The sequence below is a fragment of the Nannospalax galili genome, unplaced genomic scaffold (genome assembly GCF_000622305.1).
Source record: "Nannospalax galili isolate Female #2095 unplaced genomic scaffold, S.galili_v1.0 scaffold161, whole genome shotgun sequence".
In the NCBI taxonomy this organism is placed as follows: Eukaryota; Metazoa; Chordata; class Mammalia; order Rodentia; family Spalacidae; genus Nannospalax; species Nannospalax galili.
The window spans coordinates 1,851,566-1,865,999 of NW_008348586.1; the positions used below are offsets into that span (position 1 = coordinate 1,851,566).

General features: G+C 41.6%; 1 protein-coding gene across 3 annotated transcripts in view; it reads right to left on the bottom strand.

The window, feature by feature from the left end:
* Fbxw4 (F-box and WD repeat domain containing 4) overlaps positions 1 to 14,434 on the bottom strand; it is a 98,050-nt gene that overhangs the window by 17,622 nt on the left and 65,994 nt on the right. The gene's annotated exons all lie outside the window — the stretch shown is intronic.

Below are 14,434 nucleotides of genomic sequence, written 5' to 3' on the forward strand. Positions count from 1 at the left end.
ACTTGCTGCACACACATGGTGCATATACACTCAGGCATACATACATACACAGAAAATAAACTAATTAAGTACATCTTTATTTAAATTTTAAAAAATTTTATGTGTATGTGTTATGCCTACATGTATGTAAATGCACCTGTGTTGTGCAGTGCCCACACAGTTCAGAAAAGGGCATCAGATCATCTGAAACTGGAGTTACAGATGGTTGGTTAGCTGCCATGTGGGTACTGGGATTTGAACACAGGTCTTCTGCAAAACCAGCCAGTGCTCTTAACCGCAGAGCCATCTCCAGCCCCTAATTAAATACATCTTTAAAAAAAAAAGACTAATTGGACATGGCTGAGATGGTACTCTAGTTACTGCCCAGAACACTGCCCTTTTGCAGTGTATTCAATAAACTAGTCCTCCAAAAACAAAACAAACAAAAAACTACCCAATGTCAGGTATGGTAGCAAGGGCCTGTAATCCTAGCACTCAGGAGGTAGGAAAGGGAGGAATAGAAGTTCAAGGCTGGCCTGGGTTACATAGTTAAGCTCCAGGTCAGTCTGAGCTACATAGTGAAATCCTATCAAAAACAAACAAAAAACAAACTTGTTGGTCATGGGCAGGCTGAAAAAAAGGGAGATTCTCACTGCTTCACAATTATTTTAGGTGCCTTTGATAACACTGATACTGACCTCTATATATATAGGTTCTGTATTTGTGCAGTCAACCAACCATGATCAAAAATATATGGGAAAAACATTGCATCCACCAGGCATGGTGGTATATGCTTATAATCCCAGCATTCGGTAGCAGAGGCAGACTGGAGTTCAGGTTAAAACTGGGCTACAAAGGCCTGTCTTTAAAAATTCCCCCAGTAACACTATTAATAATTCTGTGGTCAGTTTTGAACATATATATCTCATAGTCTTCACCTCTGGTACCTTCTTTCAAAGAATAATGAGTTTCTTTAAACATTTATTTTCATGAAACAAATAAGCATTGAAAAGCAAAAAAAAAAAATCGCCCACAATAATGATTTATAAAGTACTGACACTGTATTAGAAGTAATCTAGAGCTAGTTTAAAGTGTTAAGGATGTTCTCATAGGCTGCATGTAAATACTATGCTATTGGTGACAAGTTGTTTTGGGTTTTTTTAATTTATTTTTTATTTTTTGAGACAGGGTCTCCCTGTAGCCCTGGCTCTCCCCCATAGCCCTGGCTGGCCTGGAACTTGCTATGTAGACCAGACTGGACTCAATCTCACACAGATCTACCTGCCTCTGCCTCTGCCTCCTGAGTGCTGGGATTAAAGGCATGCACCACCATGTTCAACTTTTGTTGTTTTTTTTTTGTTTTTAATGATTTTATTTTTATTTGTGTGTGTGTGTGTGCGCGCATGCACATAAGTGCAGGTAGTTGAGGAAGCAAGAAAAGGGCATTGTACTTCCTGGAGCTAGAGTTATAGGCAGTTGTGATCGCCCTGCATGGGAACTAGAAACTGTATTTATTTATTTAGAGACAGGGTCTTTGTTCAAGGTTCAGGCCAGTCTTGAACTCTCAATCCTCCTTCATCAATGCTAGTCTCCTGAGTGCTAGGACCATAAAAATGTATCACCATACCAATCAACTAACTTATTGAACATCTACTATGTGTCAGGTGCCAAGTATTTTAAGAACATTCTCCTACTACATCTTCATAGTCTTATGCAGTGGGTACTGCTTTTCCTGTTTTGTGTCAGGAAGCTCAGGGAGGTCGTGTAGCTGGCTTCTAGCTCACATGAATGGCAAGTAGTAGAATAAGAACTGGGCCCTATCTAGTCAGTCCTAATTCTAGAACTGAAGTTCTTATATCGCTCCTCAACCCACAACTTTTATCTAAGCTATATTTCAAGTTAGGTTTTTTTCAGGCCTCTAGCACCTAGTACAATGCCTGCCAAATACTGAAGACTCAAATGCTTCCTGAATGAATGAATCATTCAACAAGTGAACAAATGACTCTACCTGGAAGAAGAAAGAAAAGTCCGGCTCTGAGACAGGCAGCATAAGTGGCATGCTCAGAGCTGTGCCCTGTACCTGGCCCAGAGCCACCCTGCTGGCCTAGGCCCCAGCAGCCCCTGAGCCCAGGCTGACACACTTTGGCAAGGGAGGCCACCAGAGCTGTCACATCATTCACCAACATGCCCATCAACTGTATTCAGTTCTCTTCAACCTGCATTGGCATTTTAATTACTGTTGGGTAAACTAATTTGTACAAATGAAGGCCAGGCTGCCTAATAGAATATGCAAGCTCTCTGACCTCTGACAGGCACTGACACAAGATACAAAGGCGGCTGAGGAGGGCTTTTTATCTGAGCCTTATTACTCTCTATTACTCCAATTAGTCAGGCTCCAGTGCTCCTAATTGGAGGAAAAATTGCAATTAAATCAATTTTTGATGGGTTGCAAGTGGGCTCCCGAACCGCCCTACTTGTGAAACACTGATATTATAGCAGCAAAGGTCACAGGCCTCATCGGCACCTGCCCCCCCCTCTGGATTTCCCTTGGCCCCCTCCTTAAATACTTCAAGGAAATCCCTGCCCCTCCACTGGCTTGGCCAGTAAGGGTGAAAAGGAAGGAGTCATTAGAACATGTCAGGTCTCATTGCTTTGCCACCATTTGCTAACCTCCACCACTGACATCATTACAGTGGGTAAGACCTAAAGCATGAATACAGTACGAAGGTCACTCAGCAAGGGAAAGCAAGTGCAGTAGCTGCAGTGACAGCATTATAAGGGAGGGACCAGTACAACGGGCACAGAGGGTCAAGAGAAGTCGGGAAGGGAAAAGACAGAGACAGGCAGTAGGTAAAAGTGTGAGTACCTAAGATGCAGCCAACAGGGCACTCTGGTCAATAGAGACATGTAAGAAAACAGATATGTTTGGGAAAGGCAAAAAAGAGAGAGAAATCTTCTGACACACATGCCACCTTGCAGCTGGGGAAACACCCAGTTGCTATATGCATGTCATGTCCACGGTGGGGGCTGGGAGCATGGTGGCAGGGCCTATTGTCCAGAGTAGTATGTATAGGAAGAGAAGGGAGGACAGTGTCCCAAGAAGTAAATACAACTTTGTTCATCAGACTTAAGGAGATCAGGGCCAACACGCTTGCCTGAAGTTTGAATGAGTAAAGTTTAAGACAAACAGAAGTTCTATTTCAGAGCAACTGGAATAAACTACCTCAAAGAGAGGGTGAAGACAGAAAACATAAATTCAGAAGTTTAGTCAACTTGAGCTGGTTAGATGGCTCAGTGGGTAAAAGCACTTGCCATGCAAACCTAAGGACCCAAGTGCATCCTTGGAACCCATGTAAAAAGCTAGATGCAGTGATGCACATCACTAATCCCAGTACTTCTATGGCCAGCTGGGAGGCACAGACAAGAAAATAACCAGAAAGTTCATGGGCCAGCTCATGTGGAGTATGCAGCACAGCAGAAATATGCGACCTTGCCTTAATAAAGTAAAAGGAGAGAACCAACTCCTGAAAGTTGTCTTCTGACCTTTACCTGTGTATCATCGCATATACACACCTATACATGAATGCACACACACACAAATAATGACAATGATAATAACAGTAATAATTTTTTTTAAAGTTTAGCCAGCTCCATGAATGATTGATTAATTGGGAAAGAAGGACATGCTTTGCCTGGAAGTGGTCAAGACCAAAACGATGAGATAAACAATGTTCTAGCTACTCGATAGAATGGTCATTCAAAATAATATTCCCAAAGAATATGGGAAAATGCTTAAGATATACTACTATAAAGAAGCAGGCCCAAACAACATCTTATATGTTTTAAAAAATAACTTGAAGCTGGGCGTGGTGGTGCACGCCTGTAGTCCTAGCACTTGGGAGGCAGAGGCAGGTGGATCTCTGTAAGTTTAAGGCCAGCCTGGTCTACATAGTGAGTTCCAGGACAGCTGGGGCTACAGGGAGACCCTGTCTCAAAAAGCCAAAACAAAACAAACTTGAGCATTAAAAAAAGGCAAGAGTAAAAGAAAACACTAAAATGCTAAAAATCATTGTGTTTGGGCAATACAGTAAAAAAACAACTCTTTCTTCAAGTTTTCTTTATTTTCCAGATCTTCTTTAGTGAGTGTTACTTTTAAAGGAGAAAAACACATTAGCTACATTTTGCAAGAGAAGACACAACACCTAGATACTACTGGCTATGCCTTATGGCCAAGAACAGGTGGACGAGATAGTTAGCTGCCTGCTAGAGCCAGTGATTATAATGCCCAAAGTCAGGTAAGAAAGCCCCAGATCAGGAGTTGTTCCACCAATCTCTTCTTCCAACTTGGCCCTGGCTAGCAAGAGGCACAAATGACTCCTGACTCCCACAGCTGCAGAGGTCTGGAATACTTGTTACAGTCACCCCTGCACACATACACACATCTCAGGTTTCTCTCAAGTCGTGTACATCAGGACAGGATGGCCCCAGAGGTCAGGCCAGAGTGGCCAGAGGCTAGAGGTCCCGCTGCTTTACCCACTGCAGCTCCAACAAGCAAGGACTAGCAAGACAAGTCTGCCCAAGAGCCCCATGGAGGAGTCCAGATGATGGCTGGGAATTACCTAAAGAGAAACACAAAATGGTTATTCTCCATTTGAAACAACGGTAATGTGGGGCTGGAGATATGCCTCAGTGGTTAAGAACACTGGTTGTTCTTGCAGAAGACCCAGGTTTGAATCCGAGCACCCACACGGCAGCTGACAACTGTCTATAACTCCAGTCCCAGGGGATCTGACAGCCTCTTCTGACCTTCATGGGCATTGCACGACACGGGTGCACTTACCTACATGCAGGCAATACATGCATACACATAAAATAAAAATAAATAAATAAAATTTTTCTAAAAAGTTAAAAAAAAATGGTAATGCTAACCAATGGTAAAAGGATATAAAATCCTAGCCCAGGCTAAACAAGCAAGAGGCAGTTTGGGAATAGAGGTTGCTCTTCCCAAATATATTCACTTTAATCAAGAATCAGAAACTTGAGCAATGAAAGGACAGAATTAATAGAAAGGGAAAAACATTAAGAGAATAAACAAATACAGTACAGCAGACTGAGGTATGTTCATTCAATCTATTAAATTTAACAAGGTGAGCTGGGAGCTGCAGGGAATAGAATTTATAAAACACACTTCATTTACGTTGCTCTAACATGCAGACAACTGCTTGTTGTGCTCCTTAATGAAATGGCAATGATATTCCAGGGCTAAAGAAAAACTGGCATTGGAAGACTTCCTGAGAAATGATGATCCAATATCCTCAAAATTCAGGCACCCCCAAAAAGAGGAGTGGGAGAAGTTAAACTATACATGGTCATTATTTTCCAACAACATAACTGTCTATCTACAAAATCCAAGGACTCAACTGAAAAAATCAATTACAGTACTCTCAGAGAAAGAGGAAGCAGCGGGTATGGTGCAATAATGGAAAGGAGGCCAGGAGGGCTTCTTGGCTCTGCCACCTCATTACTGGGTCATTTAGAGCAAGTTATTTAACTTCTCTAAAACCAAGTCTGGATATGGTTTGACTATCTCTCAAGGGCTATGTGTTAAAATGTAAATCTCCACTATGAGGTATTAAGAGAGTGGAAACTTAACCCAAATATGGTATTGAGAGGTGAGACTTTTGAGAAATGATCAGGATTAGATAAGCTCATTAGTATAGAGCTCCCATGGTGAATTCCTTCATAAGGCAAGAGAAGAAGAGGGGAGAGGAAGCGCAGGAAGGGGAGAGGGAGGAGGGTCCAGACAGAGGGAGAGAGAAAGAAAAAAGAAAATAAGAGGCACAAAAATGCACCCAAGCATTTCTGGTCTCTTACCATGTAATACTTGTACCACCTCAGAGCTCTGCCAGTATGAAGGCCATCATTAGATGTGGTCTCTCAACCTTGAAGCTCCAGAACTTTGAATCAAAATAAACTTTTTCTTTATATAGCTCTCCAGGCTGAAGTACTTCATTATACTAATGAAAATGGACAAACACACCTAATTTCTTCATCTATAAAGTAGAAATGATAAGCGAATATAGGCAGAGGCATGCTGCACAAATTCTTTGGGATAAATAGATGGCACATAATAAACAGCCACAAATGTTAGTTATTACTATGTCCTAACAATAACAACCTGAAAATGTTACTAAATACACATTCACAAAAGAAAATTCCAAACTATGAAATAGGCTGGACGTGTTGGCACATGCCTTTAATCCCAGCACCTGGAAGGCAGAGGCAAATAGGTCTCTCTGAGTTCGAGGCCAGCCTGGTCTACATAGCAAGTTCCAGGCCAGCTCGGGCTACATAGTGAGACCTTGTCTCAAACTACTGCCTACCCCCAAAAACCTATGAAATATCCAAGAACAAACTTAACAAAAGACCAAGAGAAAATGAACAAGAACAAAAATCCAGAAGCAATTCATATGCAAAAAATAAAACTTTACTAAAGGATACAGAAGAGTAGAATAAGAAATAGATCACATTGCTGGATGGAGAGTCTCAAGTTAAAAAATATCAAATTTTTCCTATTTAATCTTTAAATGCAATATTGTCCCATCTGAACAAATTTTTACTTCATCTGGAAAAGGAAATGTACAAGAATATCAAGAAGTATTTGAAAAAGAATGAAGAAATTGTGCTAGATCAAAGCACAGGGAGGAGTCCAAGTTGCAGAACAGTACACAACAAGACCATCAACAAAGCGCAACTGTACATTTGCATATGTACAAAATTAGAGGATGTTGCTTCAAATGAACAGTATGGGATGACACATAATACAAAAAAGGAGGGGCCACAGGTAATACTGGGACTTTTTTAGTCCATTTATTTTACATTGCTTGTATATTTTAAAATTAGAACATAATTTATATATTACTTATATAAAATAGAAATTGAGACTTATAAGGAAGATAAGAAAAACATTCATTTGAAGTTGATTAGTAACACATCAAATTAAATATGGCTCTGAATAGCATACAAGCCACATGGCTTTTGGCTTCATGCTGGACCTGGGAGAGACCCTTTCTGGAGCTGGCTTTGGAGTGGTGGAGGCCTGAGAAAAGATGCCTTAGAGAACTGCGGATTCCCTGCTGCTCTGCTCTCCCCTACCTGCTTCATAAACACATACTCCTTCCATATGGGGTCAGCAAGAAGCTTCTTCAGAGTCTAGGGCTCAGTCAGTAAAACACTTGCTTTACAAACACAGGGACCTGAGTTTGATCCTCAACATTCACGTAAAAGCTGGGTGTACTGGTGTGTGCTTATAATCCCAGAGTTGGAGAAGCAAAGATAGAAGGGCTCTGGAACTCACTGGCCAGCCAGACTAGCCTAATTGGTGAGCTCCAGGCCAATAAGAGATCCTGTCTCAGAGGAGGTCCTTCCTGAAGATGACAACAGAGATGTCTTCTTGGTTCCTCACATACACATACATGAACATGCACACACATACACTTAAAAAACGGAGGAGGGGGCTGGAGAGAGAGATTGCTCATTGGTTAAAAGCACTTGCTACATAAGCGTGAGATCAGAGTTTAGACCCCAGTAACCATGTAAAAAGCAGGGTGTGGTCCTGCCCATGCCTGTTATTCCAGCTGAAAAACATGAGCTCCAGGTTCAGCAAGAGACTCTGCCTCAAAAGTACAAAGTGGATAGCCGGGCATAGTGGTGCACACCTGTAGTCCCAGCACTTGGGAGGCAGAGGCAGGCGGATCTCTGTGAGTTCAAGGCCAGCCTGGTCTACATAGTGAGTTCCAGGACAGCTGGGGCTACAGGGAGACCCTGCTTTAAAAAAGCCAAAAAAAAAGTACAAGGTGGAAAGTGATAGAGGACACCCAATGCACTCCTTGGCCCCTGCAGTGCACACAAGTGCTCACACCAACACACATGTATGCATATACACCTCACATACATACAAAATAAAAAAAATTAAAATTACAAAAAAGAACCTTCTTCAAACAGTGATCTCTATTGAGCCCATCAGAGGCTGAGACCAACTCACCTCACAGCAATGTTCCATGCCACACTGATGCCCAAACTGATGTTGCTGCTATGGCTAGCTAAAAAAGATTTCCAACTCCAGCATAAGACACTTCTTTTGAGACAGTTCCACTTAGCATCATAGTAGTGGTCAGTCCAAGTCTGGGTACCAGGCTGCTAACATCTCCTGGCATGGGTGGCCCATACAGTCGGCTGATATTTGGAAGACTGAGCACAGACAAGCTCTGGTGTTTTCTCAGGTTAAGTGGATGACATTTGAATGGGAGCATGAGATAGGAGGGTGACAAGAATCCTTAGGGTCAACTATGGTTCCACAAACAAGTAAAGAGGAAAGCAGGTGCACAAGTAAGTCAGACATACTCAATGTTTATCTTAAAATTAGATTCTCTCTGGGGCTGGAGAGATGGCTCAGGGGTTAAGAGTACTGGCTGCTCTCCTGAGGTCCTGGTTTCAGTTCACTGCACCCACATGTGGCTAACAAAAGTCAGTAACTCCAGTTATGGGGATCCAATGCCCTCTTCTGGCCTCTGTAGGCATTGCACACACATGGTGTACTTACATACATGGAAGTTTTTAAAAACACTGATTAAAAAAATAATCTTTAAGGGGCTGGAGAGATAGTTCAGTGGTTTAGAGCACTGGCTGCTCTTACAGAAGACCCAGGTTTGAATTCCAGCACCCACATGGTAGCTAACAACCACCTGTAACTCCAGTTCCAGGGGACCCAACACCCTCTTCTGTCCTTCACAGGCACTGTACCACACAAGTGCACTGACATATATGCAGGCATAACACTCATACATATCAAATAAAAACAAACAATTTAAAATAATCTTTAAAAGCTCATTTAAAAATTTGATTCTTGGGTTGGAGCGTTGGCTCACAGGTTAAGAGCACTGGCTGCTCTTATGGAGAACTCGGGTTCAATTTCCAGCACCCACATAGAAATTAACAACCATGTGTAACTCCAGTTCCATGGGAATTCGATGACCTCATCTAACTTCCATAGGCATTGTACAACACAAGTGCACTTATATAAATGCAAGCAATATACTCAGACACATAAAATAAAAATAATCAAGTATTTTAAAAATTTGATTCTTCATATAGCTGAAGGTTACATAACAAGAAACAGTGCCAGACAGGAGAAACCTTCTTTTGAGTTGTTGGCCAAGATAGTCCAAGAGACTCCTAAAATTATACAGACTATTGCCACAGCCCTTGATTGCCTCCCAGAACTTGAAGGTAAGGTCCTATTGCAGAAGCCTCAGACACAGGATTTGGAGTAATGAGCTGGAACTGACCTGGAAGTCACCTCCCCTGAAGGCTAGCTTTCATAGCTTTGGAGAGCACTACACAAGCTGGTAAAGGAGAACGTCAATGAACGGTCCAACCCCAGCTTTAAGGCCTAATAACCACATCAATGACCAGCACAACAAAAGACATTGGTGCAGCAGTGGCACTTTTATCTTGGGGGTAATCAACAGCTACCTAATTGGACTTAAGAGCCCACTCAATGGGAGGAAACTCATGTGTGGTACTGTAAAGCTAGCCAAATATACATAGCTGGAAAGCTCATAGATTTTAGAGAAAAACTCCAAGGTTGTCACATCCCTAGACAAATGTAATTTCTATGTACAAAATATAAATCCTTCAATTTACAGACAAGTATCCCAGTCACCACTCATCAAAGAAGCTTCTTTTTCAACAGACAGAGATTATTACAGAGTTCCACAATTGGTCACACACAGAGATTGTCTGTGAATTGCCTAAGTGGCACATCTAGGATGCAACCTCTATACCTAAGGCTCATGGAACATAGAACAAGGGATGAAGAGAACATTAATGTACATGTACCTTTCAATTCTCATGCAACAGAGGGTCAGCAACACAAAAGTTCACAAATGCCCAAAACATAGAGAATAAGAGTCAACAGAGTGTGAGTACTTGGACAGGACTCCTATATTAAAATCCACTCACCCAGGGCTCAGGGACCATTAAGGGAGAGGGGGTGGAAAGATTGTAAGAGCAAAGGAGGAGGTTCATGACAATATGCAAATAGAGTCCTACAGGCTCCTGGGACCATTCTCATAGGAACCTACAGCAATGGTGTCAGCATGCACAAGACCCATGCAAACTCAAGCAGACAAAAACCCAGCAGAGAACAGTGAAAATGGACAGCAGACCCCAATCTTAGTCAAAGAATTATTGGCAGCTGATTACTACTGAGTGAGGAAGAGCTGATCTTTTTAAAGGGAGGGACTCTAGATAGGCTGACTAGACCTCAGTGGATGAACTTAAACTGAGGGACATCTGGGAACACTAACTTTACATGATAGGCCTTAACACAAATGACAGAATGTATGAATGACAATGAGGAAGATGGTATAAAGTTGATTAAGATGTTCTGTATGAAATACATGAAAATCCAATTAAAAAATTTAAAAAAATTTTTGATTCTTTCTAAACTCACCCACATCTAACAAATCACAAAGGGACCTTGACTTTTACTCTTTTTTTTTTTTTTAAGGTTTGATTCAGATTTGGTTATGACCACTAAGTGTTTATAAGGCCAAAAGAAATCAGAAATGAATGAGAGCAGGTCAAAGAGAAATCTGTGTGACTTAGAAGCCCTAGGTCCTATATCCCTTAGGCCTAGAACCAATGGAGTCCCAGGAAACTGGCTGGCTCTTATTTGCATTTTCAGTATTCCATAAGTACCGACCTGAGGCAATCATTTTCATATGACAAGCATCAAGGCAAAAGAGAAGTAGTTTCCTAGAGGAAACAAAGGGTAAGATAGTCCATCCACATTACCCACTTTATGACTACACCCCAAAAGAACTATTACAGGGCTCAAGTAAGACAGGCCTGATTGCCAGTCAATGAAAGAGTCCCACAATGCATTGAGCAAACTGAGAAAAGAGAGGCAGAAGGAATTAGTGTTCACTTGTGAATTCACCACCACAATTTGAATCCTTGAAACACTTTTTTTCCACCAAGACAGAGGGAAGCTGGAGCTGACCTAGAAACTCTCTCCTTGCTGGCTAGCTTTCATAATGCTGAAAGGTGCTATGTAGGCCAAAGGAGGAGAAAATTCATCAATGGACTTACCCAGTGGTCAATTATGGATGTTACAATGAGAACTTGCTTACAGGTACAAAAGTGGCACAACTGTCAATTGTTTTCCGATTGTATTTGAGGCCTATTCCACAGGAGATAATTCACTTCTGGTATAGTAAACCTAGTCAAAGGTCCATGGCTGAAAAGGTCATAGGCCTTAGAGGGGGAACTTACTACTATTGTTTTCCTAAACAGATGTGATATCAAACTATTTTCTAACTATGTTTATACCCACAGATTAGTGCTTCTCTTAACTTTGGTCAGAGAAGCTTGTTTTGGCAGCAGGCAGTGTTTAATGCAAAAACCCATAACTGGTCAAAGAGCTGAGAATAAACTCAGCCCTGAACCCCACAAAGTTCAGGGAACACTGAGTAAGAAGGAGCAAAAAGAATGTAAGAGCCAGAGGACTAGAAAAAGAGCTGTGAAATGCTGTCCTCTGGGCATGGCATGGCAGTTTCACACATGAACTCACAGCAGGTATGGTTATCTGAACAAGATTAAGCTAGTCAATAATTCCAGCATGAATGGGGGAGGGGCACTGAGGCGCTACCCCTAGCAGAGAAGCTATTGGCAACTGATTGTTGTTGGGGGAGGGGGAGTCATTTTTCTTTGGGGGGTGTAGCTGCTGGGTAGGTTGTCCATGTACATCCAGGTAGGACTAATTGGACTCAGTAGGTTATTTAAAAAAATAAAAGGAAGAAGGGGAAGAGGAAATCAAAGTAGGAGGGGCATGTGTTGGGGACTCTAGGGGGAGTGGGAAGGATGAATTAGTTAATCAAGACACATTATACATAGGTATGAAATTGTCAAAGAATATATTTTTTTTCAAGACAGGAGCAAAATAGGAGGTTAAGTCCTATACTTTTTAACCTTGAATGATCACTATACTAGTTCCCTCCACTATCCTGAAGGCCTTGTATAAGTAGTAGGGTAGTATCATGGAGGCTGACAGGCCAGCAGCGGCTGCCATGCATCATAAATTATACACAGCAGAGCTATAGAAATAGGACTCATGACAATAAGACCACTGTATATACATACACAGTGCTTAAAGCCTATTCATTAAGAATAGAAGAACTCTGTGTAAAGGAGTGCTCCATCTTTACAGAAGTGCTCATTGGTTGATGAATACATGTTGTTAGAGTGCTCATTTTTAGAAATGCTCATTTGTGGAAGAATGCCCATTTATAAAGGACTGCTCATTGGCAGGGGAGTGCTCATTTTCTGGGTGTACTCCATTTGTAGAGGAGTGCTCAATTATAAAATGTCAACTGCAAACCCTATTGTACAAGTCAACTAATAGGCAAATGTTAATTCTGTGCAGAATCCTTGCATTGGCTAAATCAATTGCAGTTTACATTTCAGAAAGAAGTAGAAAAATCAGCAGGTTGGAGAGAGCAAAAGAGGTTATTTTCTGCCAGAGTCCATTACATAGTTTTTCAGGAGAGTCAAATGTCAAGGAACTTCTATGTTTCCAGATCAGTGAGCAACACCAGTTCTTGATCTTGAACTATGTTCCTCCTCAAGATTCTCTTCCCTCTTGAATAGCACTAAGAAAAGGAGAGGCAGGAGTCCCTATCTTCTACCCTATTCTGGGAGGTAAATTGTATTCCTAGCTTCTAATTCCAAACCCTGCAGCTTGTTAGTCAACTTCTTTTGAAATTGGCCTATGCCATCCCAGAAACTTGGCTCTAGTCCCCCTCTGCCCCTAGCCCCAGGTTGTGCTAGGCCACTACTCATCCATCCAGCTTTATGTGTCTGCAGCCAAGTTCTTTCCCCTGTGCACTGTCACATTAGGAAGATGGCAGTTTTTTCTAAAGGTTCCATCAATGGCATAAAGAGGAAGAAATCTCTATTTGCCTAACTAGCAATGAAGAGAGGAGAGGTTAAAGTTTACAATGTGACCATTCCTTCTAGACTCTGACTTTGACAGCTAAGAGCCTAAGTCTCTGAGTTCAGTTATCTTCACATAGATACCTTGGGACTAGATATCATAGACTAATTTGGCCCTTACAAAAACAGTGCATACCTACTATTCTGTCTGCCTTGTGATTCCTGCCACATGATTCCTGAGTGACCTGCCATACTTTGACATGACTCTCCCGCCTGACTAGTTAAATGATCAAGGTATAGTAGGCTAGCCCAAACTGGAGTTTTAGAAGTCAGTTACTCTCTCTGACTTAACCATTGAGTTGCCAGACAGGAATTCTTGGCAGCCTCATGGAATAAGCCAGCCAGCTGGGAAAAAGGAATGAAGGAGTCAAGACACAGAGAAGAGCATCCAGAAGGATAAAGTCCTGGCAACACTGTGGCCTCTGGGTCCAGCTTTTTCTGAGGTCTGCTGCTTAGAGTGCCTCTTTGGCTTGGCTGTGCAGATATTCTTTTGAATTGCATTAAATAAAACCCATGTTAATTTGAATTTGCTTTGAATTCATCATTTACAACCAATTTGTCCTAACTAATATAGAGCATCTCTGTTCAGTATCTGCTGCAAGCACACTACAAGCACACTACTGAATATCCCACCTTGAGATAAGTAATGTACTTTGACAGGCATCTACTGGGCCTAACCAAGAACAGGCCCCTCAACTATGGAATCAGTAGCTAGCAGTCTGCTAGAAGAGCAGATAAAGCTGAACAGCACAGGTTAGCCTGGAACTTCAGAAAGGAAGCAAAAGGTTCTCTTCTACCCAGGCCCAAGAACACCAGGAAAAACCTACTCTCCCACTCCAAGAGTCTAGACAGTAGCAGGTATAATAGATGTTACTTAAAGATGGAAATATAGTTTTTATGGGCCAAAGCCCTGGTCGGAGACTTGGCCCCTTTCTTGGACCCTTTTACTGATGAAACTGAAAGTTTTCCGGAAACCATATAGGTTCACTGATGGGGCAGTTTGGTCCACCCTCAGACTCTTTCATTCTCCTCATTACAAAACCAGGCAGATACTTTAAAGATGTTTCCCAAATAATCTTCTGGCTTAAATGGAAGTATGCACAAAATAATTAAATAGTAAAATGGCTAATTTTACTAATTTCTGAGTTTTTGAAATTTTTGGAATTTAAAGTTTAAAAACATGTAACAAACTTGAAGTCAACAGACTACAATCATTTTTGTGAGTCCCCAGTAATTCCTTTGCAGCAACTTCTTTTCTCTCTTCTCCTTGACCTAGAACTAAACACCCCAAACCAAGGGAAAAGTAAATCTGACTATATAAACAGACTCAAATATTTCTTGCCAGTGCTTGTTCTCTCTCTCTCCTCTCTCTCTCTCTCTCCTCTCTCTCTCTCTC